The following is a 14,252-nucleotide window of genomic DNA, read 5'->3' on the forward strand; positions in this document are numbered from 1 at the left end:
TTTTGTCAAGGAGTAAGTCATTTATATCCATTACTTAAATATTAACACAACTAATTTTGCGATCGACTATACAGTATAACTTACTGAGATATTATATGCTAGATGATCCATTGCATATTAATGTTTAGTATTCAATTTGAGTGCTATGTATCAAAGGACAATAAAGTAAAATGAACACATTACAAGATTCAGCTGTATTACAGAAAAACATTAGAATAATATTTAAAACATAAAAATGAGCATGTATGAAATGAATTTTCTTTTTTTACAGAATTTGAACCACTAATGGGCAAAGCTGTGGTACACATGAATAATTGATATCTAACCTTAGATTCTGAGTGGAGTAAATGAGCAGTCCTATTATACTTATGTTTTAGGTTTTATTTTATTTGCATTTGTGTTCTTCCTGGCTTTACTGAGATATAGCTGACTTATAACACTATACAAGTTAAAAGTATACAATGTGACGATTCGGTATATCTATATATCATGAAATGATGACCATAATGAAGTCAGCTAACATATTTACCACCCCATACAGTTACTGTCTGTATGTGTGTGGTGGGAGAGCTAAGACTTGAGATTTACACTCTTAGCAAATTTCAAGTATATAACACAGTATTGTTAAACGTAGTCACCATGCTGCATGTTAGATTCCCCAGAACTTATCCATCTATAAATGAAAATCTTTACCCTCTGACAAACATCTTCCCATTTTGCCCCATCCCCCAGGCCCTGGCAACCACCATACTGTTTCTATGAGTTTCACTTTTCTAGATTACATACATAACTGAAATTATACAATACAGTATTTTGTTTGTCATTCTCTGTCTGGCTTATTTAACTTAACATATTTCCCTCAAAGCCCACCCATCTCAGACATGTCAAGAGTTCCTTCCTTTTTTATGGCCAAACACTATTCTTTTGTATATGTACATATATTCTACACTATGTAATACTATCACATTTTCATTATTCATCAGCTGTCAATGGACACTCAGGTTGTTTCTATATCTTGGCTATTGTGAATAATGATTCAGTGAACATGGGAGTGGATTGCAGATATCTTTTTGAGATAGTAATTTCATTTCATTCACATATATGACCAGAAATAGGATTGCTGGATTATACAGTAGTTCTAATTTTAATTTTTGAGGAACCTCCATACTGTTTTCCATATGGCTACACCAATTAACATCCTCAGCAACAGTGCACAAGGGGTCCCTTGTCGACACATCTTTGCCAGCACTTATTTCATCTTTTTTTTTTAAGTTTATTTATTTTGAGAGAGAGGAAGAGAAAGTGAGCATAGACAGGGGAGGGGCAGAGACAGAGGGAGAGAGGGAGAGAGAGAGAAAATCCCAAGCAGGCTCTGCACTGTCAACACGGAGACCTACACAGGGCTCAAACTCACGAACTGTGAGATCATGACCTGAGTCAAAACCAAGAGTCAGACACTTAACCAACTGAACCACCCAGGTGCCCCTTCATCTTTTGATAACTGTCTAACAATGTGAGGTGATATAAAATTGTGGTTTTGATTTGCATTTCCCTGGCAATTAATGATGTTGAACATCTTTTCAAGTTTCTGTTGGCCATTTGTAGGTTTTCTCATTTGTATGTTTTCTTTAGAAAAAAAATGTCTATTCAGGTATTTGTACATTTTGTAATTGGATTATTCGCTTATTTTTATTATTGTATTGTATGAGTTCCTTATATATTTTGGATATTAATCTCTTATCAAATATATAGCTTACAAATATTTTCTCCCATTCTGTAAGTTGCCTTTTCATTGTGTTGATTATTTCGTCTGTTCCGTAGAAGCTTTTTAATTTGATGTCGTCCCACTTGTAGAATTTTGTTTTGTTGCTTGTGCTTTTGTTGTCATATCCCAAAATTCTTTGCCAAGACCAACATTGAGCTTTTTCCTTATATTTTCCTTTAGAAATTTTATAGTGTCAGGTCTTACATTTAAGTTTTAAGCCATTACAAGTTAATTTTTGTGAGCATTGTAAGATAGGGGTTCAACTTCTTTTGCATGTGAATATCAGTTTCTCCCCATATCATTTATTAAAGAAACTACCCTTCCCCCCACAGAGTATTTTTGACTCCCTTGTCAAATATTAGTTGACCATATACATGTGGGTTTATTTCTGGGCTATTGATTCTGTTCTATTGGTATATGTATCTGCTTTTATTCTGCTACCACATTGTTTTGATTGCTATATATTTGTAGGTTGAAATAAGGCACAAATAAATAAAAATATATCCATGTTCGCATTTTACAATAATAAATATTGTTAAAATTTCTATACCCAAAGTAATCTATAGATTCAATGCTATCCTTATCAAAATTCCAATGGCATTTTTCACAGAAATGAATTATTCCTAATTTAGTTAATTTGAATAAATAGATTTTTTAAATGAGATAAAGTCAGTTATATATTAAGAACCATAATACATATAAAATTATTAAAATATTTTAAAAGGCTATCTCAAAATTTTCAAAATATTCATAGACCATATTCCTTTAGTTTCTTGCCATGTAGAATTAGCACAGATACTTTTATAAACTACTTGGAAATTAGTGCCTATAAATTTGGCTATTATTCTATAGATCTCTTCAAGCCATATATTATATATTGGAGTCTACATGTAAAATATCCCTGTTTGTGTGTGCCCCTATGTGTTAAAATGTATCAGTGTGTCCATCTCTATCTATCTATCTATCCATTCATCTATCCATCATCACCGTAGGCCTGGGTTTTATATTCCTGTAAGGCAACTCCATCCTTCCTTTGTTACTTCTTTTTTCACTCTTTTTATTCACGTATACCAAGCACATTACATATTTCTCCCAGAGCTGAAATCAATAAACTATCATTGAAAATATGTCTATCATTGAAAATATGTCAAAGGGCACCTGACTATCACAGTTGGTAGAGCATGTGACTCTTGATCTCAGGGTCATGAGTTCAAGTCACACGTTGGGTGGGGAGCCTACTTAAAAATATATGTATGTCTACTGGTCCATCACTTAAAATATGTCTCAATAAATGTCAGAGGCAAATTAAGAATAAAATATATAATAAACTAGGACATGAAAAGACTAAAGTTAGATAACGTGGAATTTAGGACCAGATAGCAAATGGGAAAAGAGACAAAATTTCATGATGATAAAAGTTTTAATATGCAATGAAAACATAATGATAATACATATTAAAACACAGAAAAACAAAAATAATAAAATACATGAGGAAAATTTACTGAGAAATGCAAGCATTAAAAAAAAAAAGTATACCTCCCAATTTAAATTCTCTTCAGGATATTTTATGCCACATTGATATAAAAATATTTTACTTGAGTATTTCGGTTTTAATTTATGAGTCAAATAATAAAATGTATAATTTTCCACAGGCAATATTTATTTCTGGGAGAGAAAGAAAGAGTGAGAAAGAGACACTATGTCCCATGAAAAGAAAGAAAGTTCTTATATGTGTAAGGAACAGCTACAAAAATTACCTTAATACACACACACGTACACACACACACACACATGCACACACTTTAATTAGTTACAGAAGGCAGAATTCCTCCATATCACATTATTGGACCTCAAGACAATTAAAAGATAAATTATAATAATATAAATAACCCTCAGGTAGATACTTTAAATAAAACCAAAAACATCTATTCTAAATAAATCTCACATTAAAAAATAAAAATAAAACTTAGAACTTAAAAGAAATCAGTGCAAGGCAATAACATTTTATGGCAATACTCAGAGGATGTAGAAATCCCACAGAAAGGGAAATATTTAAACTTATTTTCTTTAATATTAAGTAAAAATCATGAAATAAATTAACCTAAGTATCTCATATAGCAAATAAAAACTGAGCAACAAAATATATCAAAAGAGAATGTCCGGAAAACATACAGCTAGCAAAAGACACAAGACTAGCAGCCTAGCTAAGGAGTGACCTCTTCTGCTGCAAACAGAACCTGCATTTGGAGTGTGTTGAGTCCAGCTTAGCATAGTCACCATCCGGAACCCTTGCAGCTGGAGTGATCATGTGACATGGTTTTGATTAATAATAAGTGGGCGATATATAAGAGGATTAAAAATTTTGACCAATGACACAGACCTTTTACTTCTTTTTTAAAATTTTTTACATGTTTATTTATTTTTGACAGAGAGAGAGAGCGAGAGCGAGCGAGCATGAGCGGGGGAGGGGCAAAGAGAGAGGCAGACCAAATGCAAGCAGGCTCCAGGCTCTGTGCTATCAGCACTGAGTCTGACACGGGGTTTGAACTCACCCACCGTGAGATCATGACCTGAGCCAAAGTCCCAAGCTGAACCGACTGAGCCACCCAGGCGCCCCTTAATTTTTCTTCATTATTGGAACACAGAGAGATGCCTGGAGGGGCAGAAGCCTTGAAACTGGAAAAATGAGAATTACATTCACAGAAAGAAAGAAAAAATTTATGGGAGATTGGTGTCGGAGTGAAACTATTGTACCAGCTACTTATTTTGTTATTACAAATGAAACCTCTTATTCACTTAGGTCTATATAAAGATTTAGTTTGCAAATGGCCAAATGAACAAAGAACTGAGGAAGGAATGAATAGTGAAATATAAATAAATGAATTTCAAGAGTAAATAGAATACCAAAACATCTAGTTCTTTCAAAATGTAAGTATGTAGGTTGCTTATTTAAAAATGAGGATAAAAATGAAATATAGACAAAATATGTGAAAATTGATAAATGACACACAAAATGACTTTATATCTACTCTAAGATAATACAAAAAATAATAATTAGGAATGCATGAAAGTCTTTACAACTCTCCAAAATTATAAAGGAGGACACTGACTTATTTTATCAAATAAAATTTGGATATTTCTGTATTTCAAAAAATAGGAAAAGAGAAAAATATTTACAACTCATAAAACAGAAAGGACTAGTGTCTATAATATATAAGCCAGTCCCACAAATAATAACACATAATTTAATAAAAAATTATGCTGCCAAATAAGGCATAGAATAGGAATCATAAGTTAATGTGAAAAATGCTGACACTTTCTAATAAAGGTACACAAAACAATGCAAACTGATGTTTTACCCATAAGATTGACGAAAATTAAATAAAAATTATGTTTATTTACTTTTGAGAGAGAGAGAGAATGAGTGCAAGAGGGGCAAACAGAGAGGGAGTCACAGAGTCAGAAGCAGGCTCCAGGCTCTGAGCTGTCAGCACAGAGCTTTACACCAGGCTCGAACTCATCAACTGTGAGATCATGACCTGAGCCAAAGTCAGACACTCAACCCACAGAGCCACCCAGGCACCCCACGATTGACAAAAATTGTAGAACATGTTAACACTAAATGTATTTACACTGGCATGTCTCAAAAATTATACATTTAAGTTGGTATTATTTATTAGAGTGATGTGGTACTACTTAGTAAAATTTTAAATACACAAGGTCTATAAGCAATGTGTTTAATCTATTGACAGAAAAAAAAAATAGCTCAGCATTACCAGCAGAAGTACTAAGGAATTTGTTATAAAATTGTTTGAGAAAAGGGCTGGTTATATAAAATATGTAATTTAACAAAAATTAACAAAATTAAATTAGATTTTTATGAACTGATTTGAAAAGATATAAGGATTCCCTGGCTTATAAAAACAATGTTTATTAAAAAAAAAAAACTCTGAAACTACACAGTTGGGATGAATGGTGGATAGAGTGTTGCTGTTTTGCTGTTGTTATTATCTTCAGGCTTTACTTCTGTGACCAAATATAATTTATAAAATGTGTATAAATGCATATCACCTAGCACCATACTTTTGCATTAATGTAAACTAAACGACAGACATTTGCACAAACATATACTTCTTCCATTTTATATTGTGGTATGGTACTTCCCCTCATGTCCAGGCCTCATAACAAGTGGGTAATATGTTTTGCTCCTCTTATTCATGTGACTTTCTTTAGCCAAAAGAATTTTAGAAATCAAGGTACAAGCAGAGACTTATAAAAATCTTGTTCTCTTGTTTCTCTTACTTCTTAATGAATGAAAACATGCTTAGAATAGCAACCGAAGGGATGAAAGAGACATGTGGGGAGAGCAAAGGCCTACAGCAGCCAAACAGAGTAATTCCTACTACACGAAATAGCATATTTAAGACAACCATTTTATGAAATCCTCAGAAGTTGATTTTTTAACAGCTATCAGGTATAACTGATGTACATTTAACTATATATATTTAAAGTATGTAATCTTAATTTTCTGTAAAAATTTATAAATTGAATAATTACAGCTCAAGGTGTAATTTTTGACTTACACACAACTTATGTTTATTTTTCTAGCCTTTAGAGATTGTTGAGTTTCATTGATTTGCTAGTTTATAATTTTTTATCAAATTTGAAAAAATAATTTTCTGGGCTCCAGTTACACATAGCATTTCTAAGATTTCAGTTCTACATATGTTAGGCTGCTTGAAGTTGCCCCACAAATCAATGATGCTCTTAATATTTAAAAAAAATTTAACATGTATTCATTTTTGAAAGACAGAGAGAGACAGAGTACGAATGGGGAAGGGGCAGAGAGAGAGGGAGATACAGAATTCGAAGCAGGCTCCAGGCTCCAAGCTGTCAGCACGGAGCCCGATATGGGGCTCTAACTCATAGACCGCAAAATCATGATCTGAGCCGAAGTCGGCCGCCCAACCAACTGAGCCACCCAGGCACCCCAATATTTTTAAATCATATTTCTATTTCTGTTATATTTTGGATACTTTTTATGAATCTATACTTGATACTTAATGTTAGCAATCTCTTCCTCTGCAGTGTCCAATTTTCTGTCAATCCACCCATTGTTTTTTTCATATCAGGCATTGTGGTGCTCAACTTTAGAAGTTTAATTTGGGTCTTAGTTACATCTTCCATATTTCTAATTAACACATTAGATCTCCAGTCTCTTGATTTTATGGAATATAGTTATAGTATCTCTTTTAATGTTCTTATCTACTAATTTTATCATCTCTGTCATGGACTGATTTAAATTGATTGGTATTTCTTCTCATTGTGTGTTATACTTCCCAATTTTTCACATGTCTGGTGAATTTTGATTGGATAGAAGGTGTTGTGAATTCTACCCAAGGTACTTGATATTTTGTATTCCTGTAAGCACTACTGAGCTTTGTTCTGGGATGGAATTAAGCTACTTGGAAAAAGTTTGATCCTTTTGCAATGTGCTTTTAAGCTTTGTTAACTAGGATTAGAACAGTGGTTAACATAGTGCTAAATTTGCCTCATTCCTCAAACAAGACCCTTTTGACTACTCTCCCTAATGTTTTACTTCTTGAATTATGAAATACTCTACTTTGGATTGTGGGCAAAAGAACTATTCATAGTTCTATGTGAGCTCTAGAGATTGATCCCTCTAATTATTTCTCAGATCATTTTCTCATGTTTTTGCTCTTCAGAACTCAGCTGAAGCCTCAAGGAAGAATTTCTTCAGATGTCCAGATGTCCAAATTTTTTTTTCTCTGTGCAATTTTCTCTTTTCCAGTACTTTGCCTTTTGAACTCTAGCTTTGCTATCCTCTCCAGACTCCAGCTCTGTCTTCTTAATTTATGGAGACTCCTGGGCCCATTCTAACATCCCTGTCACCGGGTCACATGGTATGGAAATCTCCCAGCCCATGACCTGGGGGAAGCATTGTTCTCACATTGTTGATTACTGGTCTCTCAGACATCACTGTCTTTTGTTCCCCGATGACCAAGATCTTAAAAAAATGTTTCATATTATTCCTCCTGATTTTCTACTTGTTTCAAGGAGGAGGCTGAACCCTCTTCCTGGTCCTTCAACTTGGCCAGATACACATATTTTGCAATGGAGTTTGAACTTTTACTCTTATATAACCATTATTTTATTTAAGGTGACTATATATTATATTAAGGTCACAAAAGACTTATATAACTTTTAAAGAAATATGCCAATTTCAATGATGCTAAGATGAACATTTGCCTACATAGATGCAATGATTCAATTTACAGACTTCATTTTTCAGTTTTGTAGTACCCAAATAAAGTCTTACAATAAATAGACTTCTACATTCAGTGTGATATATTACTTCAGAAAGTTATAAACTGACTTAGGTAAATAGTTTTTAACTATTTAGTGAATTATGACTACGTTATCATGTTAAAAATACGTAGACCCTTTTATAACAGAAGTCCTAATACCAAAAATATGTAGACCCTTTTATTACAGTTCTAATACCAATTGATTGAAAAAATGGTAACAATGGCAAAAAGTTCAGTCAAGATTTTAAATTAATATATTTTAGTAATGTCAACAATTTCTAACTTCATTAACAAAAAGTAGCATATATGTGTGAGAAATCATCTATTTAGATTAGAGATGTTTCTTGGTATATAAATGGTTTTAGAGATTTTTTTCAATAATGTTTCACCCTTCAGAGTTCTGTGCCTTACGATTTATTGGGTGAGAATTGGCTTTCTGAGAAAGCTAATTCAGAGGTGTGATGGTGAATTGGCCTTTAACACAAACAGTAATTCACTAAGTGGTGTCCTGGTTGCCTAGAAGAATGAACAATGTTTTAAATTTATATCCAGGGAGCAGTTTACACAGAGGAGAACTTCTGGCTTCTTGCATGCTCAGCATGACAAAGCTAGCATTTCAGAGTATTCCCAAACTCCAAACTAAAATCACATTGAAATTCCAAATCAAGCCAAAGAAAGCAGATATACATTTATTATCCACAATGTAGTTAAACAAAAATAAATTCAGCACTTGAATGTTCAGTTAGCTTATTTGCTTTTCCAATATTCAGTCCTATGCTAAAATATAAACAGGCAGATTGAGATATACGAAATTTTAATATACTCTGAATATTATGAATATACTATGAATATACAATGAAATCTGTATATAAAGTATATATATTTATATATGTATTAAATTATCTATACTTATTATTTCTTATTGAATCATTATTATTTCTTAAATTATTTTTATTAAATAATTTATTAAATAATATCATTTATTATTAAATAATGATTTGCTTTAAAATAATAATTATTAAAAATAAATATAAATACTTATTCAATAATTATACATTACATATATTAATATTTTATTGAAATATTTACATATATATATTTCAGGACAGAAATGAAACTGCTGCTAAACTATCTGCTTTACAGGGCGCCTGGATGGCTCAGTCAGTTAAGTGCTGGACTCTTGATTTCAACTCAGGTCAAGATCTCACGGTTCCTGGGATGGAGCCCCTTGTTGGGCTCAGCACAGAGCCTGCTTGGGATACTTTCTCTCCCTCCCTCTTTCTGTCCCTCTCCTGCTCACACACTGTCTCTTTCTCCCTCAAAATAAATAAATAAATAAACATGTTAGTATCCGCTTTCCACCAAATGCAAGCCTGATATGGTATTAAAATAGTAAGAAATTTTGAGAAGATAATTTAAAGCAAAAATAATTTTTAAAAATTCTGATATGAATGGGAAAACTATGTTAACAACTCAAAGTTGTAAAGTTCATGAACTATGATCAAAATAATCAGGAAATGCAGTGAATTCATTTGTAAATGAACATGAAAACTTTTAAATTTAAATTATTGCTCTACATGTATATCTCATTAAATATAACTACTTGGTGAAGCTTTCTTATATATACTCTTGCCTATATGGATTATATGTTTATAACTAGCTCTATTTTGCTCTTTATTTTCAAAAGGAATGCAAACTTGAAGAAATAACTTTGGTTGTAATAGATCTTAAAATTTGAAATGATATCTTGCATAGCTACTAGCTTAACTGGTCTCTTTGGTCCCAAAGAGATAATAACCAAATAAATGTTATATTCACCATTTCACCCTGGAAGGAAACATACATGAATATTTTATAAATATAAAGTTTGAATTCTGAAACACATCTTCTCTTTATTTAATAACCATCATTTCTTATTAAATTGAAATTCTTTAAACCTTGAGAACTTTCATTCCATCTCCAAAACAATTATCAAAGCTTTGTCCATAAAACAGAACAACATCAATGTCTCCAAAGTTGATAATTTGGTGATATTAACTTCTTTTTATATATTGTGGAATTCAATTAGTCCCTGAGTATTAATTTTTAAAAGTTCTTCTTACCAAAATTCATATGATTTTTAAACTTCATAAAAAAAAAACCACACTGGAAAACAAAACAAAACAAAAAAACCCACACTGTAATTATAAAATTTTTCTATTAGACAAATTGGGTCAGGTGGGTCCCAATTGAGTGAATTTATGTATTTTTAAATAAATTAATTCTCTACTAACTAGTCGGACATATATTTTACTTATGCTAAATATAGTAATAGGTGTTGATGATATTATATGTTAATATGACATAAAATTTATGTTTATCTCAATAGAATCTTTTTATTTATGAAAATTGAGTCACAGACACTCACAGAATAAGTCAAATATGAGTAAAATCGAATGAAGTATTTAAGTATTTGTGTACCCTACTCTCAAATTTAAAATATTTGTACCATATTAGAATATTAAGAAAGTTACAGAACAAAATTTGAGTATTTATATACATTCCTAGGTAGATTCTAAGTTACCTAAGAATACAGTCCCACTTGCTCTTTTAAGTATTTTGTCTAAGAACCTAACGTTATTCTCAGTGTGCAATTATTGTGATATGAATTAGAAAATCTTTTCTGCTTCCTACTTTAGCCAACACTGTTCCTTTTTTGAGATCGAATAATTCTCTTTTCCTCTATTGTAACCCTTCAACACTCTAATTGGTACCTTCCTATGAACTCAGAGGAATAATTGCCCATGCTGCTCGTTTGAAAATGGAATTAGAAGCACTGTATGATAGCATCTTTTATTATTACCTTTACTGTTGATTATCCATCTTTTAATTTTCATAACTTGATGCCCTATCTTTTAAGTTCCTCTAGGGCAGGCACTATGAATTAAAAATAATTTTGTCATTGATACTCCTTATTAACTGAGACCTTAATACTCTTTAAAGCACTATTTAGATAATCACTAACTGCAATTTCAGGCATGTCCATAGAACTAAAAACTGTTATTTCTCAAGGCACTTGAAGAACTATCATTTAAACACATTCATTTTCTAATTGCGGAAAATTGATGTAAAAATTTTATATTCTAGACATGTGATTTGGAGATCAGAATCCATTTCTCCTTTCTCTCAAGTAGCCCCTTATTATTACAATAATGGATAAAGTTGCCATTCTTCTAAAAGCTGAATCTTACCAACAAGAGTAACATGCTTTTTCATAGGTGTATGTATGCAATTAACAAGTACTTCTTGGTTATTAATACCAAACACTATTTGAAAAGCTATCTGTATATAGTGTATCAAAATTTTCTATCACAGAATGTTTAGAACCCCATTAAGGATTATTTTAATTTATAAAGATATTTCAAGAAAGGAAATAAAAGTGTGTGTGTGTGTGTGTGTGTGTGTGTGTGTGTGTATGTGTGTGTATACGTATGTATATGTGTGTTGATGTATACTGCACTTTGAGAGGTAAGTATTGTTATGAAAGAAAAAGCATAGGTTTGGGGATTAAACTAAGTTTGAATTCCAGCTATGCCACTTGCTAGCTGCATTTTGTTTAGCCCAATTTACTACCAATAGAGAGGAAATATAATAACTCACAGAATTGCTGTAAGTTTAAACAAAATCATTTAAGTAAAGGATTATGCAGAACATGTGAATATAGTAGATGATAATTACTGTTTTTTCCTTGCACTTTCTTGTAAATTAATTCAAAATAACTGTAAAATAGTAAAATAGGAAGTCTCCCTTTGTTCTATCAAGTTCATAGAGTCACCTTCAAGATCACAAAAATGTTCTTTGTTAAAATGATATTTTTTCAGAAATCTTTCATATATTGCATACAGTTACAAGAAGGGCATTTTTAAGAAGTTGATTTTGAATTTTTTTTAAATATAAATCAAAACAGAGCATTCACACCAAGTTTCCTCATTTGCAGGTTTATTTGTTATGCATAATTCTCACTGCAGCTGAAATACAACAGTAACCTTGGCTCTTCCTTAGATAACTTAATTATGGTCTCATACGTATATTTCCACCTTTAAAAGAGTAAAACGTTATATTGCAGAAACATGAATTAGGATCTATACTTGAAAACTCATATAAAGAAAATCATAATCTAAAATATGGTATTCTTTAAAATGTATGCTTCTATGAACCTTCCATTTCTAATGACTGACCTTTTGCAAGAGGTTGATGCAATTCAATAAAAAGAGTTCCTCAAATTAATTTTTTCACAAAAGTTTGCCTATTGTTGATTTCAACACAAAATGCAAACTTATTATTATAACCAATTAATGGCCTCACCTATGTAATAATATGACACTATACTACACTGTACAAATTCAAGGCATTTTCCCCCTGCTTACTCTGGACACATGGCTAACTGTAAAATATATGGAAAAGTGATTTAAATAATTTCTGAAATTACTAAGACACTTTGGAAATTGGTTGTAATAGTAATCTTATGAGATCCTTGCACATAATAATATATCTCCATGAATTCTGAATTATGTATAGTTTTTTTATTATTATTACTGAGACAAAAGATTTCAGGAAGTTAACTTTTAAATAATATCCTTTTTCCCCCTCTAGTTGTATTTAAACTTTATGAATGTTAAATACTAACTTTTCACACTTGCAATGATTTTAGTCCCTATTCAATTCTATGTGACCCTGAAATATGATAGATATCAAATAAAGACACTGCATTGAAGGTGGCTTTTATTATAATTTGAAGAATATATCTGAGAGTATGTTCTCGATTGGCAATGATTTTGACTACAGTGGAAAATTTCAAGTCAGATTTCACCTCTAGCAGAAAATGACATCTTCACACTTCAGCTCACTGATTTTGGTTTTGAATTATTTAATTAACAATCAATTTATCAAATTCTTTATTAGATTCAAAAGAGCTTTGCAGTAGCTCTTTAAACACATTTCAACTTACATGTAGATTGTTACGGTTTTCCTCTCAAAACCTCATAGTGAAATGAAGCTACATTATGTTGAATAAAAAGACTACAAAGTTTTAGCTGAAATTCCAGGAATTAGCTATTTATTATTTACATCAAGAAATCTCAGGCTCTTGCATGTGGTAAAGTGAGAGATTTAATAATATCGAAGGTTAACTGTTTTAAAGACCCCCTGTGGTTTTTCTTTTTCTGTTACCATAGGAAATCATCTGCCAGATTTGTGGTCAGTTTACTGTACTCTTCTATGAAAACAGGTAATATTTAATTTATAATGTTTGCTTCATTCTTAGTCCATAAATATTAATAACTTCCTGTATTTGCCTTCTAGGACACAGCATGATAGTAATAGAAATTTGTGAAACATGAGATTTAGCTTCTAGTTATAAGAGTTACATTTGGAATAAAACATTCCTAATTTTATATCACATATGGCCACTACTTTTCAGAATTTTTTTTCCTGAGATCCTAGAAAAGTATAATAATTTCTCTGTAACAAATAAGACCATCCTTAATTGTTGGTTCATCACTGCATTGTTTTATTTTATTCTAGATCAGGATAATGCCTATCTAATTTTAAGAAAGCATCCAGAGTTGATGTAAAACTATTAAGGTATCCCTTAAAGCATTATTAAGTCTAAAGGATAACTGATTATTAGGAAGTATACATTAATTATTTTGAATATTTTTCCTAAAACACATGTTTATTCATAGGAATGTTGAATTTTTTATTATACCTTAATCGTTAATATTTCTAATGGGCCCATTACCTTTGTTAGTTGACCTTAACTTCCATTCGCTACCTATGGTCCCTTATACAACTATATTCAGAATCTTAAGCATGTGACCACCCTCTAAATAGTTTAAGTGTCACAAGTTTATAGGACTAAAGACTAGGTCTACCTTAATACGTTTTCGGGATTTAGATCTTGTAGCAATCTCATTTGAGCACGAGAGAGGATCGAAGAGTGTTGATAACTTCACCTTGGAATGGTAACTAGATTTTTTATCTGCACTAGAGAGTGAAACTAATATTACTTGGTATCTTTCACCTTTTACTTTTTATGTAACTATTCATTTAATTTGTGTGAGGGAGAGGGAGAGAGAGAGCTGGAGTGAGAGAGTGAGAAAGAGAACACACTAGAAAGC

The 14,252-nt window shown here is 31.6% G+C and overlaps 1 protein-coding gene and 1 long non-coding RNA gene across 5 annotated transcripts in view; one reads left to right on the plus strand and one right to left on the minus strand.

Annotated features, from left to right (window-relative positions):
- FSTL5 (follistatin like 5) overlaps positions 1 to 14,252 on the minus strand; it is a 768,631-nt gene that overhangs the window by 544,052 nt on the left and 210,327 nt on the right. The window lies entirely within an intron of this gene.
- The window catches only part of LOC132691964 (uncharacterized), a 66,422-nt gene that overhangs the window by 44,606 nt on the left and 7,564 nt on the right, over positions 1 to 14,252 (plus strand). For 2 of the 3 annotated variants that reach the window (XR_009616110.2, XR_009616111.2), the window contains exons 2-3: positions 272 to 343; positions 13,308 to 13,360. This is a non-coding gene — a long non-coding RNA (uncharacterized LOC132691964). The remainder of the gene's footprint in view (positions 1 to 271; positions 344 to 13,307; positions 13,361 to 14,252) is intronic. The other variant, XR_009616112.2, reaches the window with a different exon arrangement.

Source organism: Panthera onca, chromosome B1 (genome assembly GCF_046562875.1).
Source record: "Panthera onca isolate mPanOnc1 chromosome B1, mPanOnc1 haplotype 2, whole genome shotgun sequence".
Classification (NCBI taxonomy): Eukaryota; Metazoa; Chordata; class Mammalia; order Carnivora; family Felidae; genus Panthera; species Panthera onca.